Source organism: Pleuronectes platessa, chromosome 10 (assembly GCF_947347685.1).
Source record: "Pleuronectes platessa chromosome 10, fPlePla1.1, whole genome shotgun sequence".
Classification (NCBI taxonomy): domain Eukaryota; kingdom Metazoa; phylum Chordata; class Actinopteri; order Pleuronectiformes; family Pleuronectidae; genus Pleuronectes; species Pleuronectes platessa.
In genome coordinates, this window is record NC_070635.1 from 16,420,358 (window position 1) to 16,437,992 (window position 17,635).

Sequence of the window (17,635 nt, forward strand, 5' to 3'; positions counted from 1 at the left end):
TACAATATTTGCTATTGAGATCCTCTGCCTTTTTGTGTCAAGCACATATACCCAACCCCAAAACGGAATTCATTTCAAACAAAAGGCCATAAAGGCTCAGGATGTAGTATCGTAGTTAAGCGGTGTCATCTGGGGTTCTCACACAATCGGGAAAGGAAGGATGAGTAACTCCTTTCATTGGTGGGACCTCAGGACTTGGGTAACTCCATATAAAGGCCTGTGGGTATTAACAATCTGAATCACTGATATAAAATGAATCACAAACCATAGTAATGAGAACAGAGCTTGGCATCCACACACCAGCAGGATAAAGCGTGAGGTTGACTCAGTCCTCTGTGGGGTGATGGCATCACTGTCTGAATAATAAAAATGTGAAGCCTGGAGTGCTGTGTATACCTTACACTCTCTTCAGATGTGTCCCTCTGGCACAATGCGGCCCGGCTTCTGACTCACGTGAGTCACGCTGATGTCTATAGAGGAAACACTGGGTATTGTGTGTAAATCAGTGAAGGAAGAAGTTTGCCAGATGAATCATGATACAAAACCACGTGATTCATTTGCCACAAAGCGAGTCCTGTGTGTCTGATTCTGAAGAACAATCCGACAGTCAGATCTAATAGACGAGAGACTTATGTAAATACTCAGTAAATGAGTTTGTCCCTAAACAGTAAGTGAATGTCTGAGGGTGAGCATGTCTGGTGCTTTGAGCTGCAGCACTTCCATAGGGATGTGAGGGTATTACATGACAAAGTTTTAGCTGAGTGCTGCTAAGATGCTGCAAATCCAGTGAGTTGGTTGAATAGCCACAGACCTTCGTGGCTATTGATTTGGCTCACCTGTCCATCTTTGCGGCAACACACACGTGCTTGCACACGCACACGCACATGCTGTCACCCGTCTTCCTTCCTGTACCATGCCAACGCGTCCTTGTTTATCCAGTTACCATAAAAACACAATCAGCCACAAGTCAACACCGAGTGACTCCAAACAAGCCGGATTATTGCTCTAATTAAGCTTTAATAAGCCCTTATTAAACGGCCACAGGCCTCGTTAGGCAGTTCATTAAGTCATTTCATCCTTTTATTCCTTCATTAAGTCTCTTTACTTCTCTCCCTTCTTCTCAGGGAGTGCGGGAGCAGTGAGGTCTGGGAGATCACGACCTTAATTCTCTCTAAGACAGACAGTTTAATTAACACTGGAATCCTCACCGGCTCCAGACCTCGGCGATGGGAATGTTCGGGGGAATTGGATTGCCAAGGTAAGGCGCTAAGCTAATGTGTTTCCTACTGGCTATATACACTAATAACATGTTAAATTACAGCTACTGTGTGCCGTTGTATTAATGATGTAATTAGATGGTAATACTGAATGCATAAAAACATACACAAATTACTAATATACATGTAATTTTGCCGTGCTTTAGAGAAATGGCTGATAATGAAAAACACTGGTTTCATTTAATGTTAGTGCATCTTTTACAGCTGTTTCTTTCTTTTTTTATCAGACTCCACCAGGAGCAAAGGTGAAGAGCTACTGAATATACTGGAAAGGAAGATATGAAACTGTTAAATGTGAAGGGAAATTGCAACAGTGAGTTGCCTCTGCAGACACGTCATTATGCATTTGACCCTGTGCGGTTTTCAGACACTCATATTTTGTCTGAAAGTTCAAAATGGTTCTATCACATCATTAGTGTACATTGTTTGCAGAATGAAAAAAAAGTAGTGTCATTAATTGAATAATCAATGTGTGAGTATGATATAGCTGAGCACAGTTTGAGACTCTCACTCACTCTGAATTGTCAGCATGTTTGACAAATAATCATTCATAAGCTCATGCAACATTACAGTGTTGGAAGTCTTTGACATTTCTAAAGGGTTTAAGTTTTGAACACAGTTTCTCTATCTGCTTCATTAATCAACACTTTCAAATAAACTTTTTGTTTGTGTCACTGCCTTCACCTCAAAACCAAAAGTATGTCAGTGTGAGGTTGGACATAGTTCAAAAATACAAGTGTTTTGGATCACGTGTTGTACATTTTTCTGAAAAAGTATTCGGAGAAAGGTTGAATTTAAGGTGATTGAACAGAAAGAAACTGCAACACAGCAAATAGTAGATAGCAATATATGCAAGAATCAAAGGGGCGAACACACACACACACACACACACACACACACACACACAAACCTTCCCTTTGAACAGTGCAGTGCTCGCCCTAAAGCTCAAACGCTAGATTACAGTTTGTAGCACCTGCATGTTTTAGTGAGTCTGCTGTCGGGGGGGATTTCCAACTCTGCATGTGAATATTCAGAGGTGAGCCTTACCGGCACAGACCTTCCTCTCTTGTCATGTGCCAATAACAAGCACCTGATTGACTGTTTGCTCTCAGCACAGAAGAAAGTTTTACTTTGCGTGCCTCAGTTCTTTCAACAGAAAACAGCTTCTTACTGCATGAGGATCAACAGGACTTAAATGTTATTATATGACACAAACCAAATGTGCAAGTCTTAGCAATGCTGGTTAGGTGCAGGTGTGTATGCAGACTGACAGGGATAAGTTACTGCAACAGTAACACATCAAGATGAGGCCAGATTTAGCCATGTGTTTTGAAGAAGATGTTTTCGTGTGTGTGTATGTGTCTGTATGTGTGTGTGTGTGCATGTGTATTAGTAGTTTGGACCCTGCTGAGGTGACAGATGTTCATGGCAGAGGTGGGCATGGATGAGACGCGATGTCCAAATTAATCCACTGGTGTGTGAGGAGGAGTACTCTCCTCGATGGAAGTCAGACAAGCTGCCCTTCAACTGTCTGTGCTGTCTTCACGACATTGTGTATGTGTGTGTGCGTGTGTGTGTGTGTGTGTGTGTGTGTGTGTGTGTGTGTGTATATGTGTGTGTGTGTGTGTGTGTATGTGCTGCCATGATTAAGTGCTGGCAGGAAAGACTTCCACCTTCAGCCATGAAGTGATTTGAGTTTCCCAAGGCTTCAGCAGATGTCCAAACCCCAGAATTCAGCCTTTGCATCCTTGTGTCTTTTTGTGTCACATATCTATGAGCTCCTATTGCACTGCTATATTCTTCCTTTCCTCCTTTCTGCACTCATTTTCAAACTGAAGCAGCGGCTCATTTATTCTAACTGACTTTGCAACAATTTGCAGGAGAACACACCTAATCAAAACCGTATCACTAATCTGAACAAGAACCTCAGAAGAATTTCCCAAAGAGGCAGCAAAACCACACACATGCCTGAACACACACCCACACACACACCACAGACTGTTGATGTTTACTAAGTACGGTGCAGATAAACATGCGTGTACCTTTGCACACTCTGAAGGACAAGGAAGTGTTGGTTAGCACGATATGCAAAATCTAACCTTTTAGGATGATGGAAGAGAAACACACACACGGTTTCTCACGGTTACATGTCAGCTGCTTACTTACAGAATTATTACCATTAAAAAGCAGAAGCACTAACTGCTCCTTTTCTTATGTAAAGGGAGAAATGAAACTTGTGAAATCTGTTGTTTAGAAGAAGACATTATTTTAAAGTTTGTAAACATTTGGGATGATCAGCCAAAAATGTTGCCATGATTTTAATTTGAATCAGGAATGCTTAATCTCAAAAACTGTACATTTGTGACACTTTAAATGAATGTTGTAATGTCTGTGCACCATTGATAATGATGATTATTATAAAAATAAGTATTTGATTAGATAAAGAATCTGAGTTTAACACAACTCAGATAAGTTAAAATAAGGGAAATAGGGGCTGAGCTGTAGGACTAATGCTGAACCCACATGAACACGGTATTCAACTTTGTCTGCTGAGCAAGTCAGGCCTCGGCTGCGTGTTTTAATGAGCTGTAAGTGTTTCTGTAGTCTGCTCAATGAAAGCAATCAAAGGCAAGCAATTACAAGATCTTGGTCACCAGCCCTGGGGGCTCAACTTCAGACTGGGAAACGCTCGCGCACACATGCACTGACAAACACACAAACTAACGCAGACGCACATTATATACAGACAGTCACCCACACATTTCCTGTGTGTTTCATGTAAGACGGGCTTTTCTTGTTTCTCTTGTGTTTGGAGAGGAAGTGCGGGTCTAATGACTTTTCCTATGCGTCACGTACACCCCACACGCGGGAGGCAGACAGCGGCTCTGCACGTGTGTGCATGTGAGAACCTTTATGCATATATGTATGAGCCTGTGGAGGGCTCCACACATGCAGGTTTTGTTATGCACTTGTTGGACGCTTCATTTGTATTTACGAGTTTTTGCTTTTGAGACGCTTCACACTGTGTTTGTTTTTGGTGAGAGAAAGTTATGCATGTTTTTTTGTGTCTTCATAGAAAATGTTTACACTAAGTCACCGTTGAGTATTTTTTTAACGGGAACAATACGTTTGTCTCAGAGGGATTTAGCACATTTGCTTGTTGTTCCAGTTTCTGCCTTTGATGTGACCATCTGTGCTTGTGAGACACTTCTGTATGTGCTTGTACCGAAGTGAGACCGCACACTACTGTATGTGGTGCACTGTTTGTTGTTGCAAGTTCTTCTCGCTCGCTTCTCGTAAACACCACTACCACTGAGACCTTATGCAGTTTGTAAACTTTTTTACATTTTTTTGGACCACTCACAACTCCTCTGTATCGATCGTAGTCAATATTTCATTCCTTCTGAGAATTTGTGTCTACCAAGCTAAAATTCGAGTTATAATTTGTTGCAGTAATGTATCATATATTTATGACACTTGGTTTTTTCCAGCATTGTCCCATAGCATGATTTCAAGCTTGGAAAGAGAATTATTTCCAAAACCATCAATGAGCTCTCAAAGTATGTTGTTCTTTATTCTGAAAAATAAAAATTTCATGAGCATTTTCAAGGTTTGAATATGTATCTCATGTGGATACAAGTGATGTAAATAAAATACCATACTGTACCCTGTCTCCATCCCTCCTCCCTATATCCACAGTGCTGGTACTAACCGTGGATTTCAATAACAACTGAAATCAAACACACAAACACACACACACATGGGCACACACACAAACACACAGTTGTGTCTTCACGACTTCAGAGAACATTACATTGATTTCTTGCAGACTTCCTGTAACCTTAACAAAAGTTACGACTTTCCTAACTCTAGCACTTACCCTAACCTTAACATCATCTATATCTAACATCTTCCAAACCTTATCTGAAAAGCACGCCTTCCCTGTAACATTTAACGATTTATGATATATATCCCATAACATCAACTTGTATTTTGCACCTTAGTAAAGACATTCATTGGCATAACCGATTCCCTTGTCCCTAACATTAACCTTAACCATCACCAGAAAGTGAGGTCCGGCTAAAATGTCTGGGCTCAAAATGATGGTCTGGTCCTCACAAAGACAACTGTACAAGTACACGCACGCACACACACACACACACACACCATGACATGTATTGCGTAATTTGTCAGATCAGCACACCTGTAGTAGTTATGGTTAAAGATTATTGTCCCTACAACAACACAAATTCTCTTAGCTTTTTCCAGTTTAAAGATCATATCAGTCATTTCATAAATAATTTGACTTTTTTCCATTCATGCAATCAGACCCAGTTCTGCTCAGTCACCTTTGGGGTTAAAATATCTCAGGCAATCTTAAACAATCAGGTTTTTCTGCTCTAAACTACATCTCGGAAAAGACAGAATAATTCGTCATGCGGTTGCCAGAGCGAACCAAGGTTAGCTAATCCCACAAAGCTCGGCTGCCCAAGCTGCAGCTGCACTGAGCTCAAGCAGTTCGTCCGAGGCCACGGAGAAGTGTGTTGCTCCAAACGAGTCCCCATTCAAAGACCAAGGTTAGTGCTCGGCTATGAGGAAGTGACTATTGAAACATTATTTAAGGTGAAATGAAAAACATAATCAAAAACAGTCTTTTGATTGGATCCAAGGCCTTTGCTGAACTCTTCCTCCAAACTCATCACTCCCTTCCTCTACCTTTAATCCCTGGTGCCAGCTCCATCATTTCCCTCACTGCATCTTTGACTTATGAACACCCACTCTCCTTTTCTTCTTTCCTTATCTTCTCCCCTCTCTTTCATTTTCCCCTTCCTGTTCTTCCCTCTTTTCATTCTCTACTCCCCACTCCCATAAGCAACAATGGATCTCAACTCAATGTTTCCATTTTCTTGCATGCATTTCTCTTGTATTGCCTTTTCTGTGTCTCTCAGTCTGTTTTATCTGAAAGGCTCCACATTTTACATCTTTCCTGGGATTTAATTTGAGGAATTGATAACCCTGAGAAGATATATCAGTGGTTTAAAGTCGAAAAAAATACTGCAATGTGTATTTCCATGTCCTCTCTTCTGTCTCTCTCTGGAGCTGCAGACAGAACGGGCTGTTTTCGCCCGGCCTCTTGAGCCCCTCCTCTCATTGGCTGACTGCACTTTGTGACATGCGACCAGGTCTATCACCTGGCACATTTGACGACCCCTGGCTGTAAACACATTGTTACGTTTGGATACATCTATAGAAGATCAGCCACATATCTACACTCGGTTACAACAGGATTTTTCTGAACGGTAAGTTACACCGTCCTCATGTTTGTTCAAGTTTTAGCAGGACAGTTGGCAAATGATGGAGTAACGTCCTGAGTTACAATATGGAGTTTGTGGTGGTGGAGGTGACGGGGAGCGGGGGTAGTGGGTTCGGAGAATGGATTGGTCCCGGTTGGGTGGGACTGAGAGACGAGTGCAAACCCATATGACTCATTCGAGGGAGGAAGTAAGAAAAACAATGTTTCAATAAGACATTTCTTAGAATGAACTGCGTGAAAAAGTCTGCGGAGTGACTGTTTTCATACTTTGAGGGTCACTACTAAAGCCCAGAAAATGTATTTTACACAATATGGGCCCTTTAAGATATATTTTGATTTTTAGAAATAGTTTTATTATGGTTTTTCCTGGTGGGTGCAAAAAACTTGCCGACTGACATAACCACAGACAATATCAGTACACCCAACAAAAAGCAGACCTCAAAAATATAACTGAACAATGCCAACTGCTACCAAGCAATTAAATGTCCCTGGAACGAAGAACAACCACTAAATGTTATATTATATTATATTATATTACAAGAGTGAGTGAGTGTTGGATTTAAAAATGTTTAATCTTTCTCGACTTATTAGTTCCTCTCATATGGATGATGTTTGACTTTTGGTTTTGGTTACAAAAAGACTAGAATGTTGGTTCCTCTTTGACAGAGAGAAGAGTTGGCAAAAAAAATGAACAAAAAACAAGATTGATTAAAATTAAAAACAATCTAGACTCACGAATACTAGATCTAACAACAGATAGTGCATCCAGATGTGGAGAAGTTATGATGTTTGTCGTTTGTCCATCTGTTAGTAATACGGCCAGATGTGTTTTTCCAAGTCTGCTTGTTGATAGTAATAATAATAATATTTTTAGCATCTGCCCTGCTCCTGGAGTCAAGTGGCTGGAGTTCCTGTCGCCGCCAGCGTCAAGTGACACACTTGACTAGTACCAATGAGTCACTCCAGAGCTGCCGGTTCTACCTCTGAACATTCTAAGGGATTAAAAAGGTGTCTTTTTTGTTAATTGATTAAAATGCTTTGTTTTCTTACTTTGCAACAGCCTGGGGTTTGAAACTCGACAAAACTTGGTCCTGCGTTGGATTGTGTCAGACACACTCACATGAGGAGGTTGTCTAACCCCTGAAGATGAGCAGCTGAGTGGTAGAACTTAGTAAAACATCCCATGAAACTGAGTGAGACGAGCTGTTGGACAACAGTAAAAGTTTAATGGGACACCTCTGGCCGAAGGAACACAACTCATGGTGATTGACGGAGTACAAGAAAGACAAGACAGGAGTTCTATAACAGAAATAAAACCAAGTAGAAACATTTAATTGTCTGTGTACTGTAGTTCTCATCTCTCACATTATGAAAAAACAAGGTGAATATGCTTTAAATAATACACTTTAGGAACTGTAAATATACAAATAAGATTTAAATTCTTCTTTAAATGAATAGATATCTTCAGATTTAAGTCCACGAAGATGGTTATGTTTTCACCAGTCCATTTGTTTGTCTGCAAAATTAGACAAAACAACTGTAAAGATTTCCATGAAACTCTGTGGAAGGATGCGAGAGGAGTCAGAGATGAACCCATTCAATTTTGGTGCGGATCCAGATAAGGGGGGTAGATTTTTTTTTCAACATTTTCACCAGTTTCCCAGGAAATAATTCATGGATCTTGGAGAAAAAATCTAAATCAGGCACATTTGAGGAACGGATATCTGAGTATGTGAACTTTGGTGCAGCTTGATTGAATTTACGGGGACTGTTTGGACTTGGCAGTTGTTAGTTAACCTAGTTAGTGTATTCAAATGAGAAGTTTTTATTGTATTGTGTTCCAGTAAGCATATTATTGCAGTTAAAGAGTAACTAAGTTACAATGTGTCTGTTTCACCCATAATTTAGTTAATACATTTCGCCAGTATGCATTTTCAATCAAGTATTCTCTGGAACTTCATTTTTACATCATGCTGAATATGAGGCAGATGAAACGCACATGGTTTTTACTGGGTTTTGAATATTAAATCAGCCCAGTAATTTAATGGGGCAGCAATTTGATGCAAGGGATGACTTGGGCTTTGCTTCTTTGCCAGGAACATGTAAAGTTCTCTCGTTGCTCTCCCTCCCTCTGGTCTCCTCCCTCCACCGCTCTCTTCAGCTTCAAACCCCCTCTCTCCCAGCTCCACATCATCAGCATGGAGTCGACTGTTGCAGCTGAGCTGAGTTCAGTTGAGGTCAGACAGACAGTGTGTGCTGCCCCGGGGAGATACACACTGGCTACCGACCAGATAAGCTGGAAGGACATGTCCCGTCTTGCTCTCAGTTTTTTTGAGAGCCTGCTGCCTCCGCCGAGCTTCGGAGGCTTAGAAGAGCTCACGGGAAACCAGATCCGACCATTAGAGCAAATAATAATAACAGTAATAATAACAATACATGAAATACTGTGTCTCATTTCTTTCCAGCCCTCCTCATCTTCTCTGCATCTCATCTCCCACGCACACACACAGACCCAGGTTTGAATGATTTATTTATGTCAGCATAAATTACAGCAATAATCTGCGGTGAGAATCAGGTACTGATTCAGTTCTAGCACCGATGTGCTGTGGTGCCTTGATGCCAGCTAATTTTGATCGCTGTGTGTCTGTTTGTGCGTGTGTGTGTTTTTTTGATTCACTTGGTTTTCCCTGACAAGCTTGATCTGGGTAAACAAGGAGTCAGCCAAATAACTGTGAAGTCAGAGGGAGGGGGGGGGGGGGGTCAGAAACTGTATGAACCAGTGAGAAAGGCAGAGGCAAATGCTCGGGCTAAACCCTGAAGACATGGGCAGGAAGCTGATATTTTCCCAGACTCACTTAACTTTTTTGGGAGGGGGGAGGGGGGGGGTCTGATCCGACAATTGGAGCTTCCTCTGAGGGCCTAATAATACAACACAGCCATTGTGCAATGTGGCGTTTCCCGTCGCCTTATTTAGCAAGAGATGCATGCAATCTCTCCCCTCCCAGTGTGGTTGGGTGAAGTTTTCACTGCCATCAGATTGGATTGTAACACCACGTTGCAGCAATGCGCTATTGTAGTCTGTCTCAGATGAACATCAATACACAGAGAGCAGAGTTCTAGCCAGTGGCCATAATAAAGTTCTTCATTTCTTGTGGCCATTTTGCTCTGGTGCTGTAGTTTTCATATTTTGTTTTCTTTTTAGATGGTGCTGTTGTGTGAAAATATATCACAGCAGCAGTGTTGTGTGAAATATGAAAGACTGTGAAGCCGTTACACACACGCAAGTACACTGAGACTATTCTGATGTTTAGTACATATGCAAACTAGCAATCATTTTTAAAACTATTCTATTGTTATGGATGCATTTGCAGACACACAGCCATAAATAGACACAATGGATGAATACACTTGAAGACATGGTCCAATTTAAGTGGTTTGAGAAGAACGCACAACACTTCATTACACAGAGTAAGGGAAATTTGACTTTTTGTCTTTAACAGCCACTCTATCAACTGTACACAGACATTTGCTTTATGTTAGTAACCCTGTGAATGCAAAGGTGTAAGTCATACTCCGACTTACATCTGTGAGTCAAATAATTCCAGAAACCTCTATCTGTCCTTATCTCTCACACCTGGCATGTGAATTGTTACGGGCCAAAGGAAGTGCAGTCAAGTTTCACTGAACTTTGAATAAACAGGTGAACAGCTCTTCATGCAGCCGCGGCGGTGAAGCAGCCGGTCTTCACTCGCCACGGCTCAATTACTGCAAATCCCTTCTAGAGGTTCAGAAAGAAAACTGCAACCGGCATCAACCCAGGCCAAGCAAACAGCCCATTCCGGACAGGCACGGTTAGATTGGGCACCGCGTTAGTTATTACAATAATGAATTGAACTAATAATGCATTGTTTTCCACAAATGTTACAATCCCAAAGCTGATTCGCTCACTGCTGGTTTAATTAAAAAAAAATAACAGTAAACCTAAATCTGATATTCTAACATCTGGGTTGATTCTATCGCTAATGCAAAGCACATACACGCTATCGAATAAACGAGGACAGGATGCATAATCATTTTTATGGGCCTCTGATAGATCTTCAAAACATTGGTCAGTAAACAGCTGAGATGCTGTAATTGCATTTTTGGGGGATTAAAAAGATCCATAAGGGCAATATGTGTCTTATATGTCCTGTGGGACGGGGCTGAGTTTTATTAGATCTTGAGATGCAGGCAGGCAGGCACACCACTGGATACAGTCCCACACAGACCTCTGACAAAGGCTGAGTGTGAGATGAAATTTCTTGTAAAGATGGATGGTTTTAGTAGTGTAGTTGACACCGCCTTATAAAAAATATAAATGATCTTGCAAATGAAATATTAACCCCAGCACTGCCTCACTACGCTTTCCCTATATTGCATCAAAGGTGTTGACTTTTATATAGTGTGTGTTTCGCTGAATTTTTAAACACACAAACCTTCTGTTATTATTCACCCGTCCTGGACACCCACATGATCAATGGTGGCCTGGGAGATGAGATGATAATATAGAATCGCAAGCAGAGCATTACTCTTACATGAGTTGGGCTGATTTCTATGACCCAGGTAGGACAACATTAATGAGACGGATCACTGTGTGTCCGGGCTTATCAGTTGGTCATCCCCACAGGCAAGGCAATACTCGACCTGTTCCATCAGGTTTACCAGTTTGTCTCTGCGTGCCGCTGTCGCCTTGCACGCATCCGTATGTGTTCATCTGGCTCTCTGAGCTGTCCCGCCATTTGTCTTCATGTTTGGCTAACCATGCATCTTTCACTTTATCAGTATGAATATCAATTGACGTGTGTGTGTGTGTTTGTTTGTGTGTGTGTGTGTGTGTGTGTGTCCATGGGTGAAATGACCACTGGGTTTCCTGCTGTGTTGACCACATGCTCCACTCGGTTCTTTTTGTCCTCCGCTCCTCCTTTTAGCCCCAGCTGGCTGCTCTACCTTGACCACCCATGTTGTTCAGTCTGGCTTTTGTATTTCACCGAATGCTCCCATTATTTAGGGGCTTGAGGGCCTCATGTGAGGTCCCTGCAGGTAAAAGCTCTACTCCATGAAATGAAAACCTACTGAGAAAAATAAACAAATGCAAAGAGGCCTACAAGACAAACATGTTTTGTGCCAGGTAATTCCTTTCTAGAATCTCTGTCAGCAGATGCAGATCTGGGAACCATCACATAAGCCCCAGATATTCAACATCACTGGTAAAGGACACCACCTAAAGAGAGTCCAATGACAGACTCCAACTGAAAAGAAAGGAGGCATGGCACAGTACAACCACCAGAGTGACAATGAAATCCTTATCCTTGAGTGTCGGGTTTTTATATTTGGATGTGAATGATATGCTGAGGAGGGGCCACTGGTTTTACCCCCATCACTATCAGACACATCCACATCTACTGCTTATACTTTGAGGTTATTAAAGGAAGGGGATAATCCCATTGGCCAGTGGGCAAGAGGCGCGGTCCACTCTGGACCTGTCGCCAACCTACAGAGACAAACAAACATTCATGCTCACGTTCACACATAAAGAAGTGTTTCCAATTAATCCTAAATGATCCATGATGATTTCAATGTGTTCTTATTTATCTGAAACTATTTTCTTTGCTCTTCATATAATACACGAGATATCGAACTAAGTGTGAGCAGTGCTATTACTACATATTTGCACTATAATTAATAATTCTGTTACTCTCCAGGCAGACAGTAAGACCTCATAGTATCAGCTGCAGTTGTGTCATGCAATTCAGTTATTTCTTTCTTTTGCGAACTTATCTTTCAATTGTTAGTCGGTGTACCTGTCACTCAGAATCTATTGCACCAGAAAGTCACCTTCATGAGCGTGCACGTGCACCCCTGTTACCGCAATAGATTCAATTATTTTTGGACAGGTAGAGTCTTCCATTAACCCCAATCTGCATGTCTTTGGCCTGTGAGAGGAAGCCAGCGTACCCAGAGAAGACCCAGGCAGACAATGGGAGAACATGCCAACTCCACACAGAAAGACACTGGCCCAATTGGGATTCAAACCAGGAACCTTGCTGTGAGGCGCCACTGCTAACCACTGCACGACCCCGTTGCCCCGTCCTCTCTCCGCCTGACCTCAACTTTGTTCCCTCTCCTTTCATGGTCACATTCCCCAGGAGTCAAAGACAATAAACAAATGATTTGATTTGGCTGGAGCTTGTTGCTGCAAATACCCGACCTGCTGGCCATACGGTGGGTGAGAGTCTAGAGGAAGTGGCTGTCGGTGTGTATGACCTTACCTGTCTGAATGTCCGACATTGTTTGTGTTTGTGAACTTGTGCAGCTCGTGTGATTGAATGTGCAGCAATACCCATTTGTCTTTTGAGTATGAGCGTGTATTTCTGTCCAGGTCTCCTCGACCCTGTCCTCTCATCAAGGCTTTAATTACCTGTGCGTGGACTTAAAAGGTCGGGGGGGCTTTTTTTCATCCAGTGCAGTGACAGGAGGAGAATCGGCGTGTGTAGACTGATGTGGATGATTAGAAGCTGTGCCACAGTGGCATGGAGCGAAAAACAGAGCATTTGGCACAAGGGGTGTTTTTGTTTCACCTGCTTCCTCCCTCTGTTTTAACAGTTTACAATGGATTCCAGAAAACGAGGGCCAAGGTTATATGGCAAAATATCAAAAGAAAAAAAGGCTTGTAGTTCGTGTGATGCACTTACACTGCGACATCTTTAACGGAACCTTTAGGAAGACTGCATTACTGTTATTCCTTTAAAATGTGCCAATGAATTCTTGGTTGCATGTTACTGATTACGCGCACTCGGAACAATTTACTGATTAAGTTCATTCAGAACAATTGAAATAAGTGCTTGCACCTCTTTGCCCTGCAGTAAACATTCACTTGTGCCCTCTTTAAACTTTCTTCCAGGCTCTATTTAAAGGGCAGACGCTAGTAAAGCTGCCCAGCTGTCTGCTCTCCCTCTCTTTCTCTGTAAACTTAGCCAGCTGTCTGCCCTCCACTTTTGACCTTGTTTTGATGAACACCGTTGTATGAGTGTGTGTGTGTGTGAGTGCACGCATGCATGTGTGTGCATACATGTCAGTGGGCTTTCAGCGTGACCTTTGACCTTTCGGGACTGACAGGCTAAATCTAGCCACCCTGCCCCTCGCGCTCTCCCGCTCTTGTCTCCTTTTCTCCCCTCTGTTTCCTGACTGATAGCCTGTCAGTGGGACAAGTTTTCAGGCGAGCACAATATATGTGTGTGTGTGTGTGTGTGTGTGTGACGATGGGTGGGGGAGTATGTGAGCACCCTGAGACAGACGGGGAATGGGAGTACTTTCAAGTGTGTGTGTGTGTTTGTGTGTGTGTGTGTGTGTGTGTGTGTGTGTGTGTGTGTTTGTGTGTGTGTGTGTTTGTGAAGGTGTGTGCACAAGCTTAGGGGGTCACAGAGGAAGACAGAGTCCAGACATCTCAGAAATAACAACCCATATAGTCGTGAAGCTGTGTGCTTGATTTTATGTGTGTGTCTGTGTGTGTGTGTGCGAGTGTGTGTGTGTGTCATCGGAAAGAGTATCTGGTAATTATTTAGTCAGGCTCTGACCTCTGACCCCGTCCCCTGACCTCCCACATCCTGTGCAACCTGGGAGAAGATGGACACACATTCATGCATATGCACACCCATCCACCCTCACACACACAGATGCACTCGGTCACACACACTCTGGGTTTAGGGGATTTATGTTTGTGTGGGCTGGAAGTAAATTCGGGGTTTAGTGATTTTTCAGTAACGTGAGTAGTTTAGGGCAGAAAAACACCAGTGGACTATCAAGGAATGTGCGCGGAATTGATCTAGCATGTTTCAGGGATAATCACACACACATTAAGGAGATAGAGCTGATGTTTGGCTTTATTACAATAGCTTCAGCATTTGTCTGCATTTATTTTATACCTTTTTAACAATAAGCAGACAATAGCCAGACAATAGAAGGAAAAACGGACGATGTGACAAATCGAGAATGAAGTCAACTTATTATCGAAAGCTTTCTGATGGTTAATATTGTCATTGCTATTTATTCCTCCTGCGTAAACTGGCCAAGTCCATTTCCCGCCAGTAAATTAAAGGAGAAGGAAAAACAGTCGCTCTGGGCTCTTTCCCGGCTGGGTTACATTACTTTGTTCTTGTGATAACATCTACTAAGAACCTCAAATTAGCCTTCATAATGTCCCTCTTGGCTCTGGGCAGTCACATGTGTCCAGGTTTATTGGGTATTTGGGTTCAAACATAGCATATAGAGTCTGTCATGTTGTGTATGCATGTGCTCTTATGTCCATTTGCAGTGTGTAAAATATATGTGTGTCAGAAGATACAAGTTTTTTTTTTTTTTATTGCACATCAGTGACTGTCAATTAGCTTTTATCTCATCTCTGGGTCACATTCTTTCCAGTGTGATCACCGACTCCTTGACCCCTGACTGTGCAGTCACAGCCACTGATGATAGTCTAGTTGAGGTACAGCACGAATCTTCACGGTTATGAGTGAATCCTTGGTTAACCAGGTTAATGTCACGGCTTTGCTCTGGCTGGATTTTGATGTCTTCATAAGCCTCATGGCTGCATCCATATCCTATAATTGCAAAATATCCATCATCACAAGATGCCTCAAAGTAAAACACAAGGAAAAGGAATGTATTGGCCCGTGATGACATTTATATCCCCTAGTCCTCCCGAGTTATCAAACACTTCACACAATAAAACAGAATGCAGCAGCATAGAAAACAAAATAAAAAAAACAATACAGCACTGAAGTGGAATTCAATAAAATCACTTGAAAGGGCAGACTCAATTATGGTCAGGCCTGGGTTTAGCTGCAGGGGGAAAACTTTGTTTTTAACTGCTGAGGCTGGGTGAATGGGTTGACTTGGTGCTTGGGCGAGATGTTTGTTTGGGCCGCGTGTGTCGCAGTGAGGGTGCGGGTGTGTTTGTGTGCGGATGTCTGAGCCCCTATCCTGATTCCAGGATGAACTTGGACTTCCTCCCTTTTCAAGTTGTCTGTACAGCCCAGACTGAACCAAGACATTGTTAAATTAGTCACCTCTAAGCCAGCTCGGCTTTCCTGTGAAGTTTATTGTTCTTATAACATGACTCTTCATATTAAGAAGCCAATGCAGCAACTGCAGTTTAATGTATTTCACAGATGGTTTGAACATGGATTCAAGCAGTGGTGGGAGGTAACAAAGTACATTTACTTTAATAGATCTAATTTCAGGTTCTTTTAACGTTTACTCCGCTACATATACCAGCAAATATCTGTACTATCCACTTCACTGCATTTTTACAATACAATGCTTTACATTTTCACATTATTTTTACATGTTTAAACGTAATAAATTACAACGGGTGATCCAATCAGAGTGGGCAAGCAGACTAGGCCCCGCCTCCTGCAGCAGCAGCATCAATGGTGAAGAAAAACTGAAATGGATTTGAAAGAGACCACTGCTAACACTCATAATGTAGCAGACTGTTGGATTAGGGGATAGGCTACACTCAGCAAGTACATTTAATACTAAAACTATATATGTAAGAAAGTACTTACATTTACTCATGTAGAAAATGTAATGCAGCAGTTTTACTTTTACTTGAGTATATTTCTTTCTTTATATGACATATGAAGAGCTGGAATAAGACACCAGTATGTACCGAACTACAGATTCAAAGCATCTTTGATGTTTGAGAGGAGGGGTTTGGACATATAGTATAAATTGCATCCTGTCACAGGATTTGCTGAAGTCAGAAATGTTAAACACTAACACTAAGGGGCATTCAATTCATCTTGGCCACGTTCTTTCATGATTTTACTATGTTATTCTTTAGTTTTTATGTTACTTTTTCTTTGAGTTACCACTTCTGCATCACAATATGTTCCCATGTCAGTTTAGCCATCAGCGTATAATCTGGTATGGATTTGTATTGATTACGCTGAATGCCGGCCACTTGGGATGTTCTCCAAGTTCCCAGAGGTGTTCGTTGTCCAGGCTGCAGATGTGTACTTGTTCAATGTCACCTCACAGCAAACCTGACCCGGGTGACTTTTCCCCTTTTGGAGGGTGAACTTTGACCCGTGGAGGAATGACCCTTGATCTTAACAGGTCCTAATGGCGCAGAGAGGGACTGGTGGTGACGGGAGACAGATGAAAAAACACATACATGTAAAGGCTGACACACACGTGTGCTGGTGCGCAGACACTGGGACACACTAATAGTGTGGAAAGTGTTGGTCTGCAGGCCTAAGGAGTGACAGGAGAACCATGAACACACACACACACACACACATACGCAGAGAGCTCAGCTTACACAGGAAACTGCTGAGACGTGCAGGTCATGTCTGTTTCCATGTTTATGGACCCGGCAGACTTACAAAGGCAGGAGAGCAGACACACACGCAATATGTGTAAGCAATTTTCTTTTCTATGTGCTCTGTCGGACAAAGTTGTGGCGAGGACAACACTGTTTGACAAAGTAGTGGCTGGTTTTATTGGCCCAAAACTTCAGGTCAACTTGACTTTGTTTTATTACTGCATGTGCACAAGACCCCAAACAACATCCATGATTAGTGCGCATGCAAACACCTTATCTACTGTAATTGAGTTTTCTGAAGGTTAAACTGGACACAAACTAATTGGTTTAGGCCTCAGAGGGCTTCATCCTCCTAAAATAATGAGCCTGGTAGTTTACCCTTTACTAAAGCTCCCCAGTAGACCACAGATGGCCTTTCAATTACCAAGCTAAAACATGCAGAATGGCAATGCATGGCATTATCAATGAACATGCTAGTGGGACCACCACATTCTCAGCTCCTCATGAGTAAGCAGGCCACCAGTGCGCGCAGACACACAACCATTTGCAGACACACTCAGGCACATATGCAGACAAACACACAAGCATATGGCGTATATGCACACACTCGCACGCACATATGAGCACACATATGTGCGCGCACACACAGGCACAGATTACTTTGCTTATTTGCTTAGC

General features: G+C 42.3%; 1 long non-coding RNA gene across 3 annotated transcripts in view; it reads left to right on the forward strand.

Moving 5' to 3' along the window:
- The window catches only part of LOC128449823 (uncharacterized), a 107,751-nt gene that overhangs the window by 56,292 nt on the left and 33,824 nt on the right, over window positions 1–17,635 (forward strand). For 2 of the 3 annotated variants that reach the window (XR_008339916.1, XR_008339915.1), the window contains exons 3-4: window positions 1,125–1,258; window positions 1,505–4,897. This is a non-coding gene — a long non-coding RNA (uncharacterized LOC128449823). Of the gene's footprint in view, window positions 1–1,124; window positions 1,259–1,504; window positions 4,898–17,635 lie in introns of those variants that run through there. The other variant, XR_008339917.1, reaches the window with a different exon arrangement.